Raw genomic sequence first — 21,417 nt, forward strand, 5'->3', positions numbered from 1 at the left:
GAGCAACACAGCGGAAGCGAGGGAGATGGATGGGGGTAAAGAGACTGGGAACTTTAACAACAGCAATGATATCTGACAGACAACTAATTTGCTTTTAAGATAAAATCTGATGCTGCCTTACCACTGCTGGTATTGTCCTGATGCAACGCTGGCCAATAGCTAAATCAAATTAACATCTCCTCTCATTTGGTGTTCCCATAAGCACAAATCAAGGTGCCGAATTGCAAAAAGGAGCAGAGCAATAGAGCAAATTAGTGTCACCAAGCCACACGTGTGTGTGTGTGTGGTTGCAAGTATTCTTGCTATTTGCTTTCCAAAGAGTGTGCAGATTCCAAATTAACAGTCCAAGAGACAAAGATAAGGATAGATTAAAGGGTTTAAGTGAGGCCCTGGTTCCCGTCTTTATAATTATTCTGTCCATGTACAATTACCTGCCCACACACAATCACACAAACATAAAACCCCTGGTGTTTGAGTTACAGTCTAAAAGATGAGTGGCAGCAATGAAAAGAAAGAAACCCTGTTAAATTGGACACGCAGGAGGTCAACATCAAACTATATTTTCACAAGGCTGTGTAATGAAATGGTTGAATGCTGGCATGAAAGTGTGTCTGAAACAACTGATATGGCAGACATACTCCGGAAAGCAGTTAAAGTTGACTTTGGGAGTTTGCTTTTATTCTTGTGACACACGGCCACTGTGTGAACCTCTGTTTGAAGTCTCTGCCATCAAGTCAGTGGCCATACTCTGATTGTCTGCTGCAGTCTGAGAAAGAGAAAGATGAAAGAAAAGAAAAAAGGCAAAGCAAAAAGTAGCTGGACTTTCATCTGAGCATTCTTATGCAAATAGATACAGACCAGTGGATTGATAGGACCATTTTTATCAAATGTTTTTTTTTTCCACATTTGATGTGACCGATGAGGCAGTTTGAATATAAACAGGTTGTTTGCCACTCTGGTTTGGCACGGTTACTCTGGCCTGACTTGTTTCTGACTACATTTAACTGAGGTGCTCTCGGGTTGCATCAGAAGCTTAATGTCAGCTAAATGCTATGCTGTAGATTTATTAAAGTTTTGTATGAATTTAATGAGTTTGATTTATTCTGTGCTTTCATGCTAATTTTCATCATGTGTTTGTAGAATATTATTCTCTAGTCTAAGTTATTATACTTTATTTTGTTTTTAAGGTTGAATGACACTGCAATTTTGTTTAATATGGCAATTTTCTTGCTAACCTAGTTGATATTTCTAGTAAAACTTGCTCAATAAATTGGTAAGTTCCCCTAATTCAGTGACTTGAGGCATCAACTGGTGGAGCCTGAATACTTAACATGTAAATCTATGAACTAGGACTGAAAAGTTTCCACAGAAAAATCAAGAAGTGTAGTTTAGCCATTATACCTGAGATATTAGCCACTATGTACTTTCTCAGTAAATGTTCCACTTTCTTTGACATTGGCCTGTTTTCAAGTCCAACCTAGTTGTAATGGTGGCAGATCAGATGGTGTTTATCTGGTTGTACTACAAAATGATGAGAATATCAGATAGAAGGAATTAGCATGTTTTTAATGAAACAATATATTACAAACTAAATACAAAATAAATTTACTGTATTCTGTCGGAACTTTCACTCGTATCACACTGTTCTCATGAACATGAAAAATTTTAAGATTTCTAATCATTGTTAGCAAGTCAAGGGTAAACGGTCATAGCTAACTGTGTAAACTGTGGACCTATCGCATGCCATTAACCTTAAACTGCTGCTAAAGACCATTGAATAAGTTATAAAGCATGATGAAAATAACATCAGAGTGTATTGCTTAAGTGCTTTAATAATTTTGTTTAAGAAGAACTTTTTGACTGTTTTAAAGTGTGTTTGAGTCTTTAATAGGCTTTATTATAATTACATATGGCTCACTTAGGCATTCAAACATTGACTCTTTAATTTGACACTGAAAACAGCATCTTTGATGTATTAGAATAGTAGTAAAATACCTGTGTAAGTTGTAAAGTGTTGCTAACACACTTTAATATCTGCCCAGTTACCCCTTCCCCAAATGTCAAGCCAACCACTTGCCATGGATTGGTGTAATCTATGGTCCACACTTGTGTAGCCCTTTATTAAACCCTGTCTAGGTTCTACAGAGATATGTATGTATTTCTCATTCACCCATCCACACAGTGCTTCTTATCATATACAGTATATGCACTCTATGTACTGTACAGTGTGTCACACTTTTTTCTGCAATCACAGACCAAGAACATATAGAGTTCAGCGTCTTAGCCAAGGACACTTAAACACGTGGACCTGCTGGGGATTGAACTGCTGTTTATTTCAGAATAACCTTTAGTAAGATAGTATAAAAACATCAACTGACATTTAAGATATACAACAATAATGCTACTAAATTACTTTTACAAATCCAGCCCATAGTTCAGCTCTGGGAAACACCTTAATTCTCATTTTACTTTGGTAGCATTTCCAGTTTGTAGAAAATTCCCCTGCTGGACAATAACATAACTAGTGGGAGAGCGGGGACAGTCAGTTAGTTTCATTTTCAGGTCTGACTTGTTCATTAACTCTAAGAATTCTTTAATCTTTTTTCCTTATCCGCTCTGTCACAGCCTGTCATTGCTGCTTCAGTCAGTACCAGAGTTCATAATTGGGACTTTGGGAACTTGCTATACTCACACAGACTGAAGACAAGGGCAAAAAATTAGGATGGCAATACAAAGATTACTTTGAAAAAATATTCATTGTATTAAGATTTAGAAAATTAAACTTTCCCGAAATGAGCTTTGAGAATGAAATTAGAATTTGCCATTTAGAAGAAAATTTCAGACAAATTATGCAGAGACAAACAACAATAGTCTGTTACACGTCACAAAATAAATTGTATTATTTGAATAAAGTCATAAGTAGAAGTTGTGCATTTTCACCATTAAATCTCTCAAATTATTTTCATCAAAAAGGTTATATCTGAACTGAACCCAAGTAAAAAAAGAAAAAATGTACACCTCGATGTGTGTAGAGTTTACTCTGTTCTTCAGTTTCACATTTTTATAATTAGGCTAAGAGGGTAATTTAAACTGTTTTCAAATCTATGTAAACAACCGCTCATGACTTTTCCTTATTGAGTGTGTATTTTCAATTAAGATTCTTTTTTAAATAATGTCAGACTCAGAGTTGACTCTGAAAGGAAAAAGAGACCTAGTTTATTACAGATGTTCTTTTTCACAGACAACATAACTGGTGAGCCCAGCTGCACAACAGCTATGGGCAACTGACTGGTTTGTTTCGTCCTAATAATAGTTATTATCATTATTATTATCATCATACCGCATAAAAATTGGATTGGATGAAAGATGGATTACATATTAATTTAGACTTTTATAGCATAATGTTAAAATAATAATAATAATAATTTATCAGTGGTCCATTGGACAAATTGAACATTAAACTGAGTCTCACGTGACGCAGTTGCAGCTGCTGCCACAGACCATGTGAGCACTGTGTGTGTGTGTGTGTGGGGGGGGGGGGGGGTAATTATTTACATGAAAAGGATTACATGTTTATTTAGATTAGTTCAAACTTGACCTTTGGAAAAATAGTGACAGCGCCAGAATTCAGCTAAGCCCAGGCACCAGAACAACAATTTGCCAGTTAGCAGCTAAACTAGGTCCCTGGCGTCAGAGAAGACACAGTACTTTCAATAGAAGCTGCAGCTAGTGGTAATGATGGTACTCAACACAATCAGAAACCTGCACCGGGAATGTTGACATGGAGGTTGAAGTGTGTTGCTTTTCACTGAGTGGAGCAGATGGTAGTCTGCCGCGTCATCAGGAGTAATGCTGTGAGTGTTAGCTTCAGCTTAGCTAGCATGTCATATTGTCTGCTGTATGTGCTCAAGTGAAACGAAACTCCCACGCCCACGGCTGTTCTGTCTAAAGATTTTGAGTCAGTGACGCAATGGCTCAGTGGACCGGTAACATTTCCGGTCATTCATTTAGTTGTGTTTTGACTAGACATATTTTTAATGATGAGAATGTGTTGCGATGTTTTCAATGTTGGCATGTGGACAGTGTTTCAAATTGGGTTAAGCCAGCACAACTGTGACAAAAGTTTCTGTAAGAATGAATCACTTTTATCAGTGTTCTAAAGGTTTAGATATGAGCGGTGTGCAGGAATTCTGAGTTCAGGAGGCAGTTATCACAGGTAATTTTCTCAGTGGCGATAAAGAGGCAATAGCATTATCATGTTTTTGATGCATTAACTTGACAACACGAGTGACAATATAATTCTAACTCAAAACAGGCAGGCTCGGTAAGATTAAGTCCACACTGTCAGGATTGTAATAGACTAGGTAATTGCTACCTGAAACTTTTCCCCATACCCAAATTTTTAAAGGTGGCTGAGAACACAGTTAGGCTTCACAAGTTCTTTCTAATAGACTTGTACAATGCAGCATTTTGAAAAGATCGAAGGCCTAATGAACAATAAAAGACTAAACTGAAAAGTTTAACAGTGAAAATGAGGGGTTTTAGAGGGTGACAGACTATTTTGTGAAGCTAAACTTTAGTAAGGCCTGCTAATAAAAATTACAGTAAGGAGTGAACTGTTACATTTACCCCCACACCAAAAAGAAGTGGACATGAAACTACCATCTCACTTTTTAGTAACACTATGCTTTACGAATATCACTTCAGATTAAATATCAACACGAGCTACAAGGTTTCTTTGAATATTATACTCAATAGACTCATCTTTATTTAACCCACCTGGGAAGTACAACTCTTACACATTTTCCGCAGTACAAAACTGCTGCTTGTCAGTTGCATTTTGTGCTACAACAAAACCAAACCATCATAATAATATTAAAAATGGATACTTTGAAGAGATATAGCCCCCAAAATGAAAAGAAATTTGTTAAATTAATTAGATATACAGATAACTGTAAATTAAATCAATGTTACTTTCCTTTTTATCTGACCGTCTTTGATGTTCTAATACTGTCCCCTCACACAAATATGATCTGGATCTGCTTCCAACAGGTATCCTTATCAGAAAAAAAATCATCATCACAGCTCCAAACTACGCAACTCACAAAAGAGCTTTTCTTTCTTTTTTTTTATATCAAGGCAGATTTTTTATTTCATCCCAAAAACCCACAGTTCGCAATCATTCCATGAAGACGTTTCTAAAAGACATTGATTCCTTCATATTGAGGTTTCAAAGAGCTTCTCTTTGAATTTCTGATGTCTGGGGAAAAATACCTGGAAGTTTGAAAATCTCAACCAAGTAACTTCAAAACCACTCTGTCGAGTTGGCATGTTCACACAGACACATACACACGCACTGTGACTGCGCCCACACATCCATCCCACACAATTATTCCCTCTTTGACAAGATATAATCTCACTTCATGAACAAAGGTTGTGTCTATATTTTTGGGCTGGGATTTCAAATTGATGACATTATTTCTGGATGTTACAGAAAGACAGGAATTATCCACCCACCAGTAGCACTCATGTACAACCCCCCCTAGAAAGAGTAACCCACCTTCTACGTATGATCGTTCTAGCCACTGGGCTGTCTGCGTTGCATGCCTGGTTTGACTCCTTTGACTCTTTTTTCTCTCCCATGACATTTCCCTCTAATTATCTTTTTTTCCCATCTTATTCGGTATTATTTACTGTATAATGTACAATGCAACAATTGAATGCTTTGCAAAATTAAAAAAAAACTCAAAACAACAATGGTTTGCAAATCTCATAAACCAATATTTTATTCACAATTAAAGGTAGGAAATATAATTATAACCCAGTATAGATTGAAAATGAGACATTATACTATTTCATGAAAAAAGGGTCTATCTTAAATTTGACAGCAGCAACACATCTCTAACAGGTTGGGATGGAGGCAACAAAAGGCTGAAATAGTATGTGGCACAAAGAGGAAACAGCTAGGGGAATGTGTTGCAGCTAAAGAGATTAATAGCTGACGATGGTGATAAAAGAGCACCTTAAAGACGCAGAGTCTCTCATAGGTAAATATGGTAAAAATCAACGGTGGTTGAATAGAGGTAAAAACTGCATCTACAAATTGTTGAGCAACTTCAGAATAATGTTTCTTGATGTAAAATTGCCCAAACGTCATATTCCATCATCTATACTACATAATATTGTCAAAAGTTTGAAAAAATATGGAGACAAAGGACATATCCATTAATCTGTTTTGTATGCATGTGATTTTTGGGCCCTTGGGCTGCAGAAAATTAAAAACAGGCCTGTCCTGGAAAATCCCTGCATGGGCTCAGGAACACTTTCAGGAATCATTGTCTGCAAACACAGTTAACTGTGACATCCACACATACTGATTAAAGCTCTATATAATGTAAAGAAGAAGCCATATTTAAAGATAAGAGTCAAAGTGAATAACTGTTCTGTGGTTAGGCTAATAAGAATTTGAAATTCTTTTTGTAAATTCTTTGATGAATAAAATGTTCATAAGACTTGCAAATCACTGCATTCTGTTTATAACCTCTAATGCATCAACTAATTTGGAATTGGGGTTGTACGATCATAAAGTCAAATGATGACTGAAAAACATGTAGTTACAGTCAAAACTGCCTTTGCTTTGAATCATGCTGTGTGTCAAAGGTTTCAGGATTTCTCAGAGTTGGTCAACAAATTTATTAGAATTAGATGCCTCATTATACTTACAACTATGTACTACGACCATACAATAAGTTAGCAGGAAACTTATTGAAATGGACATTTTTCTTAATCTTAAGAAATGCCAAAAGAACAGAAAGAAGAAACTATTAGTGAAAGCGAGATGCTGTAATATTTTGTCAGCAGTTTGTAAATAAGTCAGTCATCTTCTGAGAGAGAGGATGACAGTTATGATGCTTTGGATGATGGACTATATTAACAGGGCTGATCTAAATATGCCGTGTGTGTGCTTCAGATAGAAAAAGAGGCGTGAGTCTGCTAATCCCCCTGACAGCTCTGTTGGCTTTATTAGGGCCAAGTGATTAAGCCATAAAAATAACACAATAAAAAACCCAAGACACACACACACAGAGACTCTGGGATGTGTGAAACCGAAACAGAAGTATGTCATGTGTGTGGATATGTGTGTGCAAGCGTATGTCCCCTGTGTCTTAGTTATGGCTTCCTTCCAGTGGCAAGAGGTCTCATTTGGTTCTGAGGGGCTCATACACACAAACACATGTACACACACATAAACACGCACAGAGACTTCTCTTCAACTTAAATAGGCATGACAGTGGAGCCAGAGCATCCAGCTCCATCAGACACATGGTCTACACAGGAAGCCAAGTGGGGATTGAAGCCTTGTTTATTGAAGCCTCAGTCTATGGAAAGCAAATACTCATTGTTTGTCAGCCAGGTATTCTTTTGGTCCGAGCCATCCTTTCCTCAGCCAACACTCACACTTATCTAAAGACGATATTTCAGTTTCTGTCCCTCAGGGTGACTACTCTGAAACAAGGCCTAATTGTGTCTGTACTTTTAAAAAAGATTTAAAGTTCACCTCAACAGCACCAATGAGCTAACAGAGTAATAGTACACGTTCGTTCATTCATTCTTCTTAAAGTATTGGTGAAATAAAGACAGATAATGCCTTGTTTAGAAGCCGCATTGTCCCTGCCCCATTAACTCTGTTATATGGAAACACACCGATTGCGAGTTTTCTAAATAGCTTTCGAAGGACACCGACTTTCGCCAAACTGTTCTCGGTGAGTAGATAAACTTATTTCATGCCAGAAATAAGGTCTAGGTTTAAAAAAAAACAACAGAGTTCTCCTTTAATTAGCTAACTAGCTATGATAAGAAAATGCCGGCTAGCGTGTTAACTCACCACAACATTCAACAAAATCTTGCCATACTGACTTTCAAAAGTTAGGACACGAGACCACATTCAAAATCAATGTGTAGGTGTTTCGAAACTTTTGACTTGTACTGAATATACACCTTTTCAGCCAATGCACTTTTAAGCTCAGCAAGGCTTGTAGCATTTAAGTTGATACATGAATGCCGTCCATTCATGTTGTTTCATGTACCCCACACGCAAACATAGCAATGGTACTACTCAGGTGTCTCTTAGAGTTCGAGTTAGAGGTAGACAAAGACAAAGGCCGTGACCCACCCAAAAAACTCCCAAGATCCCAATCCACTCCAATCAAGCCTCACCATGCACCTGCTTGACTTTTTCCTTATGAGATCTGTTGGTTTTTGTGTTTTGGTTTCTTACTTCTTGTTCTGGGTGTCATCATTTCATTCCTTGTTCTTTAATTTTCTTGTATCCTGTTTTACTTTGAAGAGTTGTCAGTTAGGTTACTTCCTGTTGAACATATTGTTTTCAGTTATTGCTGTCGCCTGTAGTTAACTTTTTTGTAATTAGTGCCTTAGTATATATTCTCCAGATTTTCATTTGCTCTTTGCCAGATCATTGTCATCCTTCTTGTGGTTTGGTCAGTTAGTCAGCTCTTCCTTCCTTTGTTTCGTTTGAGTTTTGTTTGTAGTTTATTATTCCTGCCTCTGCAGCACCTTTGGTTTCTTTTCAATAAAGCAACCGTTTACCATCTGTCGTTTACCAACTGTCTGTCTTCGCATTCTCCCTCTAGTAGTCCTGCGTTTGAGTCCTCTTCTTTCTTCCTCAAGTCAGCCATCAATTATGACATAAACATTCTGTCTTCTTTGAAACCGACTCTAAATGAAGGTGATATACTTAACAGCCAAGGCAGAACTTCTCATCTAAATGTGTAAGATCTGTCAGATGGAAAAAGTAATTACTTTCTTTATTTATCACGCTTTGAAAATTTATTGATTAATTTGAAGGGTTCTTGGTATGTGAAGTATGGTGGTACAGTTGTAAGCACTGGTTAGTACTGTTAACAAGAAAGGTCTGCATAGCTGGGGCCTTTGTGTCAGGGCAGTTTCATGTTCTACCTGGGCCTGTGTGGGTTTTCTTTGGATTCTTCATCTTATTGTCACAGTTCAAACACGTTCATTTCAGTTTATTTCAAATGTATTTGTTGGTGTGAGTAATTGTCTGTCATTCCATGTTGGTCGTGTGATTGACAGACTGTCTTGGATGTATCCTGTCTCTCATCCAATGTCAGCTGGGATAAGCTGCAACCTCTGTGATGTAGCACAGGATGAAGTCAGTTTATAGAATAGATGGATGGATGGATGGATGGACGGTTTCCGATTACAACCCCTGGCAAAAAAAAATTACACACTTGGAGTCATTGCACTTTTGTTATAAACAAAACTCAGATATGACAATCATATTTTGTTTAATAGCTGAACATTTTGGCTTTGTAAAACATGCCTAAAAGTGTCATTTTTTCTTTCAGATCAAGTCGAGTGATTATGGAAACACTCGGTTGTGTGGCATCATTTTGTAATTTGCATTTCTAAAACAAATACCTGCACATATCTAAATATGCAGATGAAACTGCAGTTAAAAGAGTGCTTGCAGAGCTTAAGGAGCTGTTTGGCAGGCAGCATGAGCTCTCTTCAACAAGAGAGCTGTCAGTGGAAATTATGGAGAGGACTATAACTCCTTCAAGAACGCACTTAAATATGGAGTGTGATAAGAGATGTTAGATGTTCCCAGGCAGATGTGTCTAACAGTTGGAGCCATCACAAACAAAACAGAAAGTTTGTAAAAAAGAAACAAGTTGATTAAGGAAAATGTCAATGCGTCAGAAAAGATGACTCAGCGATATGCTTGCTATATAATTTGCTCAGGATCAGACGTGCGCATGGTTTTATACGTCTGGATATTTGCCGGCATATGAGACCTCAGGTCTCTTGGAATAATGTGCTGTGGACAGATGGATCAAAGACATACTGTAGTTGGTAGGTCACAGAGATATGTTTTTGATGGAGACTAAGGACAATTACAAAACATGGTGATGAAAATGTTTTGTTACACAGTTGTTTGCGTGTTCTCCAGCTGTTGTTTTATGCAGTAACTCTGCATTATATCGAGGTGTGCCTGAAGACTATTTGTGGCCATCTGTCTGAAAGCTAAATTTGAAGAGGACCTTTCAACAATGATCCAAAGCAGACAAGCTGAGTGACCTTGGAATGGCTCTACAAGTCAAAGCCTGACAGATTTTTCAGAAATTGGAATTTTGGACGCTTGTGGCTTATTTGAAATTGAAAAGACATAGAAACCTTAACCCTAAACATTAAGAAAAGAAAAGAGAATGAGTTTGAGATTATTTTGACGTGATCAGGAAGGATTTATCGCTTGACGTTGTGTCTCACATGTCTTTTGGTACATTATCTTGAAAAAGCTAAAAATTTGACTTTTACCAAGTAATACATGGTATTCATTTCTTTGTGACTTTAAATTTCTGATCATGTAGCTTTTTAACATTTCCCTCTGCAACTTCACTGACATAGTGGGTTTAATCTTAAAAGTGTCGGGCTGAGCCTCAAAAACACTGGATGTACTCGCACATTCTCCTCATGCATACAGACAGCAAAATGGTTGCCAGGAAAAGCTTCATTTCACCGAAGATGAATTAGGTTGAACAGCGTGGCTCCAACAGCCGCCTGTGACAGAGGCTTTTAGTGGGGGTTTATAAAAGCTGTCAAACGCACAGGAGAGGGGTAAAGGACACGGCAGGGAAACAGAAAGTTGGATAGCAAATAAAGACGGGGTGGAGAGAGAGGGGGTAAAGGAGAGGACTTTAAGAGAATTGGTAAAAAAAAAAAAAACAGGACAAAGGGGAGACTTTAATTAAAAGAGGAGAAAAGGGAGAAAAGGAAAACTGAGAGGACAAGAAGTAGTAGTGAAAATGAGAGACTGAAAACTCCAATCAAAAGGATAGAAAAAGACAGTAGAGGCATCAGAGAGGAGACGAGAACAACAGAGGTGATGTTTAAACTCCAGGGGAGTTAAAAATAAAGGGATAAATAGTTCACTTTGAACATAGGAAAGACAAAATGCTAATTTCTCAGTTTCTCTCAGATTAGGTTAAGGACTCCTTGGTATCTGGGATAGTCATACGGTGTCTGTTAGCGTCAATGCCCCCACTCCACCGGCTGTTGCACTGTTGAATGACAGCAAACACCTTTCATTTTTGTTTTCCCCTTTTCCTTCATATTTGGTATTTGCTTATGGTTTCACCCAGTATTAGGTTTGGTCGAGGAGCCGAAAACTACTTGCTTAGGTTTAGGAAATAATTGTGGTGTGATTTAGAATAGACTTCTCATGTTAGAGGGGGTTATAAAGAAAACTATTTCTTATGAGAAGAAATGATGATCTTACTGGAGAGCGCAGCCCCTTTCTCTCTTTTCTCTGTATATTTCCTTGATAGCTCTGAGAGATCTGGCAGAATAGCATCTGGGTCTTGAGCTGTGAAAAGTGGTGGTGGCAGCATCCATGTTTAGTTTGTAAGTGCAAAGTCTATTAAACTTATGATATTGCTGAATTCTGAGCCACAATTGCTCACACGAGCTGGGAATTTCACCCATTACCGGGCCATGATGAGGGGGATTTGTGGATTTTGGAAAGCAGGAAAAAACAACTGAAGGTGTTGGTTATCTGGGTCCATCAAGTAGATTTTCTGCTTTTTAATCAATGTAACCATCCCCATTCAATTTTCAAACTTTTCTCTGGCAATAGTTTGTGTTTCATTTTGAAGCAGATATGGAAGTAATCTATAATACTGTGCATTACTCAGCTGTCTGTCTGCTTCCTGCAAGTAATGCACTCTATCCTGGATGCAAATTGGGCCTCCTTTCTTTGTAGGTTTGATGACAATATCAGGACTCTTGGCCAGATTAGTGTTTTTTCACACTGGCTAATGTTCTTCTTGGGAATGGGTCGCAATCGGAACTCAAACTCGGATAGCTCTGATGTCCTCTTAGATCAGACTGAACAGGGCTGGACACTGCCTCATGGTTCAGGTTAGAGTTAGGGATAGGCTGTCCACAATAATTAAGAGTCAGTAAAATGTTCTGATACGTATAGCTGCAGAAGCTTATGTCTGTGTGTGTGTGTGTGTGTGTGTCCTTCAGGGGAATATCTGGCCAAAGCGAATAGATGTAGTTTTATGAGGCATATAGACAAAGTGCTGTGTCAAGACAAACTTTGATTTGTGTTCAATGTGTGCATCTATTTTCTCTCTCGCCTGTTCTCTCTCTTGTATAGATCCCGTACTTTCACTCTTCCAGCTATTGGACTTGTGACAGACTCAGAGAAATACTGAGAATCCATATTTCAGCTAAGCGGATAGCTTAGGAATAGTAAATCTCTGTGTTGACAAGAAAACAAACCAAATAATGCAATGCTGAACCATCAAAAGTTCTTCTGCATCATGGGCAAAAATAAAGATAACACATGAAGGGAAACTTTTCCGTTAAAATGCACAGGAAGATGGAATCTAAAGCCCATCCTGGAAGAAAGCTAAAAGGCAAGAAGAAAGCAATGCCTGAAAAACATTTTTTACCCGTGTTTAAAAAATTCTGGCACTATACAAATAGTATATTGACATTTTAACTGGATGATGTCCCAGTGTTCCCTGCGACCCTGAATAAGTTTAAGCCTGTATGGATAATGATTGAATGAATGTCCCCGGGTTTCCATTTCAGAAATCTGGTGAGCAAAGGTAAATGGACTTTCATGCAAAAGGTCACTTGTAACATTTAATTTCTCTTCTTACTTCCCCTCACACTCGTGATTTTTTACTTTTCTACTTAGAGTTTGGTTTCAAATTAATGTGCAAGGTCAGGATTAGATGTTAAAAAAAGGGATAAGGTTTGAAAAGTGCACATTGTTGCAGCTTACACATTTTAAGACTTGTGCATGGCAGTTCTCAGCGTGTGATTCTGACACTGCCCTCTATATAACAGCAATACATTGACATCTCACAGTATTGAACTTTGAATTGTGACTGGTCTAAGACCTGTTCATGTTCTGCAGTGCACATTTGTTTTGGCAGCATTTGACAATAAGCAAAGTAGCATGTGCTGTTGATTTGAACTGCGGTTACACCTCAACTGAACTAATGTCTTTGTAACTGTTGTAACTGTGCACGGGAGCAGAATCCAGTTACTGAGTAAAGTATGTTTGATGCTGCAATGCTGTGGACCGTGTGTGATTGGAGTGGGTTGGAGTTCATTGTACATTCACTGCACATCTGTTGTCTTTAAGTTACCTGAATGGTGAATCTGTCAGATGAGGCTGCGATCATAAAATCAGGAATTTATTAGACCCAAAGCTTGAAGAGACAGCAAGTTCACACTGAGCTGTAGTGACTTTCAGTAAGCGTTGCATGCTCGTGGAAAACATGCAAACTCCACACAGAAAGGCCTCAGCCAAGATTTGACCGTCCGTGCTGTGAGGCGACAGTGATAACCACCACACCAACATTCAGACCATGTACAAGAAGTTTCAACTAGTGACGAACGGCACCACGAAATGGCTGACTATCTATATAATGAATAAGTGGGCAATTAAAAAGCTAGAATCTTAGTATGTATACCTCTGTTGTGAAGGGGTCCAGATTCTGCAACAACACCGAGCAAGAGACCCCATCAAGGAAGCAGCACGATAATGACCAAGGAGCTCTCCAAGCAGGTTGGTGGAGAAATACAGATCAGTACAGCGTCACATGGCCAAATGCACTGGCCTACTTTCAGCTGAACATGAAAGCAGGGTCTGCTCTGAAATTCGACACAATATCCAGATGGCCAGGCAGCCTTGGGGTCAAATTTCAGTCAAACAAGTTGATTATTTAAAAGCCCAAAATGACTGTGACTTGCCAAAGAACCATATGGCTTAGAGGTATCTACTGAAAAAAGATTTGTACAAAATCCAATGAACCGGGTGGTCCATGTAGCTGCGATAAGACAGCTGAAAGTCTTAATTACAGAACTTGCGAAGGAGCATTTGCTGATTATTGCATTAGAAATTTTGCTTCAGGAAAGCCTCTGAAGGCCTCTTTCACCGCTGACAAATTAAGATTTAAATTCCTGAGACGGACCTAAGTTTCAGACAGAGAGAAAATACAAGAGAGCGAAATTCAAGAGAAATTTAAAGAACACCGAATGCATATATTAGATACCGTCAGTTTACTGAAAATGACTTGCAGGCAAACCATATGCCCATTAACAAATGCATCTATTCGATGAGAACGGTCAGTTTTAATAGGCTAATTGCTGACAGAGGAGCAATGAGAAAGTGTCAGCCATGAGCAGCTTTAGCTTTTGTAATACACTTTATTGTATTCCAGTGTCATTTGTCCTGCGAGTCAATCACCTTGGCGCCCCACCATTACAGCTCTATTTCTTAAGGCTAAAATGGCATTTATAGGCACAACTGACAGAATGTCCTCTGTGAAAATGAATGCCCTTGGCGAAGACGAGACTTCAGCAAAAAGCGCTAAATAACAAAAATGACAGTTATGAGTGTATGTGCGTCTGAACAACCCAATCTCATGACTGAATGCTAAACACAGCATTTTCAAGGTTAAAGGTGAAAGAATTGTACAATAAGTATGTTTTCGCTACTGTTCTCCACACAGAAACGGCTTAAAATTCAATCTGTCAACACTTTCATATCCCTTATCAACTCTCTTCATCTCACTTGCTTACTTGGTGACTAAAGCTTATATGGCAGAAGGAGGGGAAGGATTGGATCTGCTACTCCACAGCCCTCTGACATTGAATACTCTTGTGCAAACCTCAGTTTTTTACTTTTTAATCTCTAAAGAGGTGTGTTGCAACCTACCAAAATGATGTATTTAATGAAACAGTTGGACTATCTGGACTGTAGGATCCTCATTTTTGCCTCCAGACAAAGACTGCCATAAGGTGCCAAAGGCAACTCAGACAAATTCAATAAGGAGGTGATACAGGTGAAAATCTTTCAGCTTGCTTTCATCAGGTTTCTGATGAGTAAACCTTTTAAAATTGACTGAAAGCCCTTCGGCATGCCTGTCCTAAGGGATGTTTTAATGTGCCCCAACCTTCCCAGCATTAATCTTGCATGTGCAAATAAAAGCGACAATTGGACTCGTGATTTCAAGTGTGCTGTATCCTCGGTTATTTTGTCATGATCTGGCTGTGGAGATGTTTTTCTGAGTTTTAGGCTGGGGTGAGCAGGTCACATGGACGGAGGCTGGTTGCTGCCTGCTGTCACACCTGTTCATCATCTGCAGTCATCAAGACTCATACTTAAGGAGCAGCAGGAGCTCCAGTCTTCGCCAGATCGTTTTACCATGACCGTGGTAATCAGGCAGTCCTATTCTTGTCAGAGTTATTCTGAAGTCGAGTGTGTATTTACCCTCCTTCCTTCGTTTCAGCCACGTTCCCTACGAGAAACCGTTCGGACTCTCTGGTTTCCATTCCTGGTCGAGCTACATCAATTCTGTATTCGGATCAACCATTGAGCCCACATCCAATGGTTACTCACCATTCTTCAACCTGTCAACCTGTTCCAGTCACTCCAACCCTCTGTTGTTTAAGAAATAAACTTGGTTTCTTTCCTAAAAGTGAATTTTGCATCTGAGTCCATTAACTGTTTTGGCTGAGCCCCATGACATTTTTTCATTTGAATTTAGCCACATCAGTACATTTCTATTGACCCGTTTACAGTTGTGAAGCTTGGTAGTGATGCAATAGAAGCTGTTTGGTAACTGATAACAACACTAATTAGAATCATATCAACAGAAACAATTTAAAAATCAAAGTTAGGTAGCAACATCATCATCTAACAGCTACTCATAGGTGAAATGCATGACCAGGAAGAGCTTCTATACATATAAATGCTATTTCACTGAGCCAATAACTCAGTGATGGAAAATTAAACCAAGGACTCTTCTACATAACACCAATGGGAAGAACAGTTGGCAGACCTCCCTGCTTCTCATGTCGGGAGCATCAGATTTTAGATTATTCATGTGACTTCATCGACTGGACTAAAATATTTTGCCTTGATCTACCTTGTAACATGATCAACTGATTTACTGAACTGAATTGGAAGTTCCACAAGTCTCCATACCCTCCGTGTAATGAAACCAAACATCTGTGAGATGTTTGATGAGGCCTTCTGGCTCTGGTAATGTGTCAGGGACAGTCAACATGATGAGTGAGTAGTCATCTTTAATTTTATTACAAATTTGCAAATTATGCAAAGGTGTTGTCTGTTCTTCACTATTGTATATAAGAAAAAATAAAGTGCAGCCGGCGCTAGCTAAACCTTGGTGACCACAGGCAGATCTCCTGAGATCCCAATGTCAGCAATGCAATTCAAGTTCCCTGCAAATCTGATTAAAACTTTTAAGATTTCCCAGATAAGCTCATTTGAACCAAGCTAACAGGTCAAACTGAGCTTTTTTTAACCAAAGCAATCTGATGAGATGTGAAATCACAAAAAGCACACTGCAAAAATTAAATATTTCAATCATCTTACAGCTTTATAATAGGTTACCAACATTAGGAAACTGTGTGACTTACATTTTCATGGCGGGTGTGTATTTCTAAGGATTCAACATGGATGTTGGTGCAATGTGAGGTAGAGGCTCCACTCGGCTCTCGCAGCAGTGTATTTGTGTATCTGTTAAATTACATGAAATCCCATCTATCTCTATCAAAACTGTGTAAAACTATCTGATGAAAATATGTGGGGGGTGTTGCCGTAATAAAATGATTCGACAGTGTTAAATAACTACAGTAAGAGGGATCACATAGCAGAGCGACACAATGTTAGCTTGACCTTCAATCGCCCCAGCACAGATCTGCTTCTCTGAGCTGGTGTGTTGCCAGGTCTGCGGCGGTGACTTATTTTAACTCCACTCTGCAAAATTAAATCTATGTTTTTCTTGTCCACATTATTCCTCCGCAGTTAAAGTAGACAGCTTGAGTCCTGGAAAGTCTGGCATCCAGGAAGAAGCCTGATGAAGGCAGAACTGTTGGGAATAAGTTGCTAGTCCGAGGCAAATGCATTGTATTGGGCCAGTTTGCAACATTTCACTTCACACTTTTTACATGTGACTATAAAAAAGACAAGTTATTGTGTTACTCCCACTGAAATCAGACTTTTGAGATGCATGTTATCATGTATGTCCAAGCAAACTCATACAAAATTGAGCCTCTCAAAACAGGAATAAGCTACTCAGATAATGGGGTTTGGATTCAAATCACTCCTTTATGTAACCAGAGTCAAATGAGCCTAGGTGCTCCACACACGCTGTAAAGTAGTTCTTACTCATATATTTTTCTGTTGTTTTTGTCAGACAAGTAAACATGTCAGAAATTGTGATGCAAATCAGCCCTCAAAACTAAGTGTCAACTTGTGATCGCTTAATGTGCTTCCAGACTGTCACCCTGCTCTAGTCAAATTCTGATTTTGTAACCACAAAACCACAAAATCCCCATTCTAGTAACTAAAAGACAACGTCATGCAGTAAGGTTAGTGACACTTACATGTACGAAGAGCTCCCACAGAGGAATTTAGAAGCAGTTGTATGTCTTGAGCGCTTCTACACACAGGGAACAAGCTTCATATATCAGTCGATAACTCAATATCTTTCCTGTGCATGTACATAAGAACAAGGAAAATAGTGAGTAAAAAGCTCAGCCAAGTTTTAACCGTTGCTCAACTCAACTGTGTATGTATCCGAGCTGAATATTAGGGGGTGGGGTCAGCTTTTGCCTCACATTCAATCCAACTGATTTTAGACCTGCCCTGAAAATCCTGAACTAGAAATTCAAAGAGACTTTCTGACTTTAATTTACTTCATCTGGTTTCAGGTTTTTTGCCTATAAGTTTGTAACTGATATAAATGTGAGTGCTTATATAAGCTGTAACTGCATTAATGCATCAATATTATTGTAGTCATGATCTAATAACGGTTACCTGTACCATATACAGAAGCATATTTACAGTGTATTATAAGATATATATATAAAAAGGAGAAAGAGAATAAGTCCACGGGGCTGAGCAGATTAAAGAAATGAAATATATAAATAAAAGCCCAGTGTCTATCAATCATGTCTCACTTTCCTTCTTATTTCCCGTTTCCACATTTTATGTCATTATCATTTCTCTGCTTCTGTAAAATAAATCAGAGGCCCAGCAGCAGAGTTAATTTCCCAGTCATTAGCCTTCTCTGTATGTGTGTGTGTGTGTGTGTCCCTATAGGGAAACAGTCTGTCAGGGAGAGTGACCGTTGCATGCTACAAGTTTTATGCAGTAGGAGTCAGAGGACTTCACGGCACCCTTGGGAAAGTCTGAAATGACTGTGAAAGACTTGCTCTCTCTGGTTTGATGCCACATTTTGATTTATTCTCTCTCTATGTAAAGTTTTCCTACAGTAACTCTGGATTTAATAAAAACAGGACAGCTTGAGAAATTTTAAGGCATTTTTTCTTTTCCTGCTGGAAGCTACAAGAGCAAGAAAAGCTGTAATCATGTAGATATGTTATGATTAAAAAGACCTTCCATCTCATACTATGTATAATGTAGAGGAAGTAGTCTGTATAAATGAGTTTTAATTCTCCTTTTCATATAAAAAATTCAACCAAAATCCAAATTTTTGTGTCTTATTACCTACTGTTGGATTGACATACAGACTCAGGTTCACTGGGAAACTCTTTTAAAACCCAGTTGCTTTCCCTGTAACCAGTTAACCAACAAGAAAATGAATTAAGATTTTTTTCTTCATAAACCTAAACTCATGTCAAGTTGACTGAATGCAATAAAGTATGCTGTCATCACCAAACCAGAAATGGATCCATATGAACAGTCCTTTATAATTTGGTTTGGTGATTAGACTTGGATGTATCTTCTTGGAGGAGCGTTGACATGACGAAAAAATATCATAAGTATAGGATGGGAGCCTTCTCGGAGTTCAGGTAGTCTGGTGCTAGAAGGGCAGAGTTGGAAGGAGGCAGAAAGACTGAGTAGCCTCTCACTGCAACTTGTGGGAAAGTTGAGTTGGACCATCCTGTTACTTTAGAAATTCAACTTTACCCACATCCAAGTGGAATTGGAGTTGAGTAAAGCTGGATGATCCAACCGTGGGTTGCAGCCAGACTTATGAAGAGGCTCCTTGGGCATAAGGAAGAGTTGGAGACTGGGAGGAGGCAGGTTGCATAAAAGTTAGTCTGATCACTCACTTTAAAGCTCTTCTGCGCTTTCATTCCCCTCTCCAGACTGCTTTGCTCAAAAAGCAGTAGGGAAAGAAGACCACTAGAAGAGAGCAGTGACGAGAGAATTAAGAATGAAGAGAGATTAACAGTTGTTGGAAAACAGGTGATGAAGCGAAGCAGAATGAAAAGCCCAAACGTTAAACAGAACAAGGACTTCCTGATTAAACGTACTCATAGCCTTTATTAGGTGTGATGCTCCATAAATCTATGAATTTTAAGCTAATTTTGCGTTTGTAGTTGCATGCTAGTGTTGTTTTTAATGTCTCTTTATGATACTTACACGATTAAGAGCTTCAGCCCACTACACATTGTGTGATTCTCAAGTGTCCCAGTGTGAAAGAGTTGTGGGGATATCTCTTACTGTAGACAGTCAGAGAGGTTCAAAGACCGCTGTTAACACGGTCGTATGGCCAAGGATAACCAGAGATGAATTTTTGACAGTGGCCACATGATCTGGTTGCTAAGATTATCAGATGCCTGCTGCACAGTGTGGCTTGCAGTGAACCTAGAAGAAAGCTAAAATCCCACAGTGTGTAGCTGCCTTTACTCTGAATAAGTTTCAGCTGTATAAAAGAGCATTTTGTCATCACCATAAACTGAAACGGTCAAAGTCAGTGGAAGCCATAATTGAATTACACTATCTGGAAGTCCTTTTAGTTTACATCCTATTGGTGTTTTCATGGCATGTTGGGAAACATGCTGCTGCTTTTTCCTACACATGACTTTGGCTCCAGAGATGTCAGCTTTTTATGAGCAACTATCACTTGTTTGGGATTGTTGTCCTATACCAAACTGTTTGTTTGCACCAAAGATAAGACAAGATCTGGCAACTCTGACTCTGGTGGAGTTCTGTACGGAACAGGTTGGCGTAATGTGGAATAAGAATGGAACATCTAATATGTAACATATCACTATAGTCTATTTTTTGGGGGGGGGATATTTTTGACCACTCAACGTATCTAAGTCCTTTTACATTACAAGCTACATTCCTCCCATTCAGACAGCACCTCCTAGTCTAGGCAATTTTTAGCCGTGTTCTCTGTTGTACTCACACAATGATGAATGGACCAGTGTGATGTTCAGTGTCCAGTGACATTGACATCTGGACTAAAGAAGCCACGGATGGAACCATCACCCTGCAACAGCCACCCATTATTTTATTCTGAAAAACAGTGTAAACAAAAAAAATTGGTGTGTCCCAACCTTTCACCGGTGCTGTATTTGACCAAATCTAAATCTTTTCTTTTTACGTGCCAATATTTTTGTTTCCATTTTATCCCGTGTCACCTAAATCATGACAGTTCAACTTGAGAATGAAATGACGGACCTGATCTGAGCAAAGGAGTTTAATTCTGCCATAAGCAGCATGGCTGCATAAAATCTGGATACAAAATGAAAATGATTTGCACGGCTTGTTTTGGTATGTTTTTTGGGGACTGCAGAGACAATGCAGATCATCTTTATGAATTCAATCAGCTGGCAGCTTGAGTCTGAAACTCACCGATGCTCTACAGTGAGAGGACAGAATTATTTTGCTTGTAGTTTATCACTTTTGTGGAGGTTCACACAAACACAGAGAGATTAATCTGCTAGTGAAGTGAAATACATTTCTCTGTTACGCATCAGCGGCAGAAAACAATCAGAATTTGTTGACTTTCAAACTTTTCAGATGAAGTTTTCTTCTGTCCAATGTCAGCAGCGGTTTCTTCTTTTTTCTTTGCAAATTTTATCTGTGTACCCCTCATTTGAAACAACAAAATGTAATTCTTTTTGTTTTACTCTTTCCACCCTGATAGTTTCTGTATTGAAAGCATGTTCTCTATCTTATTAAAACCTAGCCTGCAGCCATTTTTTGAAGGTTGTCAAGCATGTAACGCTCAGTGAGTACCGGTAGGTCACCAAGTACTGCTGTAGCCAAAATGTACGGAGCATTATTGTCCTTCACCTCTGTTGCATCAAATTTGGTCAACTTAGAGCCTTCAGAATTTACAAGATAATGTTATTGGGGAAAATATACTGACACCATAAAACTAAAAATGAAAGCATTGTTTGTTAATTAATACACCCCTGGTCAGTGGCTGTAAAACAATAAAAAACGAAGTTTAAAAAGACGACAATTCAAATTAATCAGAGTTCTGAGCCTTTGAACTGCAGATAGTTCCCTAAATGTGAGCACTATCTCATTGAGTCACCTACCATCTATTACAGCTG

This window comes from Leuresthes tenuis, unplaced genomic scaffold (genome assembly GCF_036924035.1).
Source record: "Leuresthes tenuis unplaced genomic scaffold, fLeuTen1.0.hap1 SCAF_11, whole genome shotgun sequence".
In the NCBI taxonomy this organism is placed as follows: Eukaryota; Metazoa; Chordata; class Actinopteri; order Atheriniformes; family Atherinopsidae; genus Leuresthes; species Leuresthes tenuis.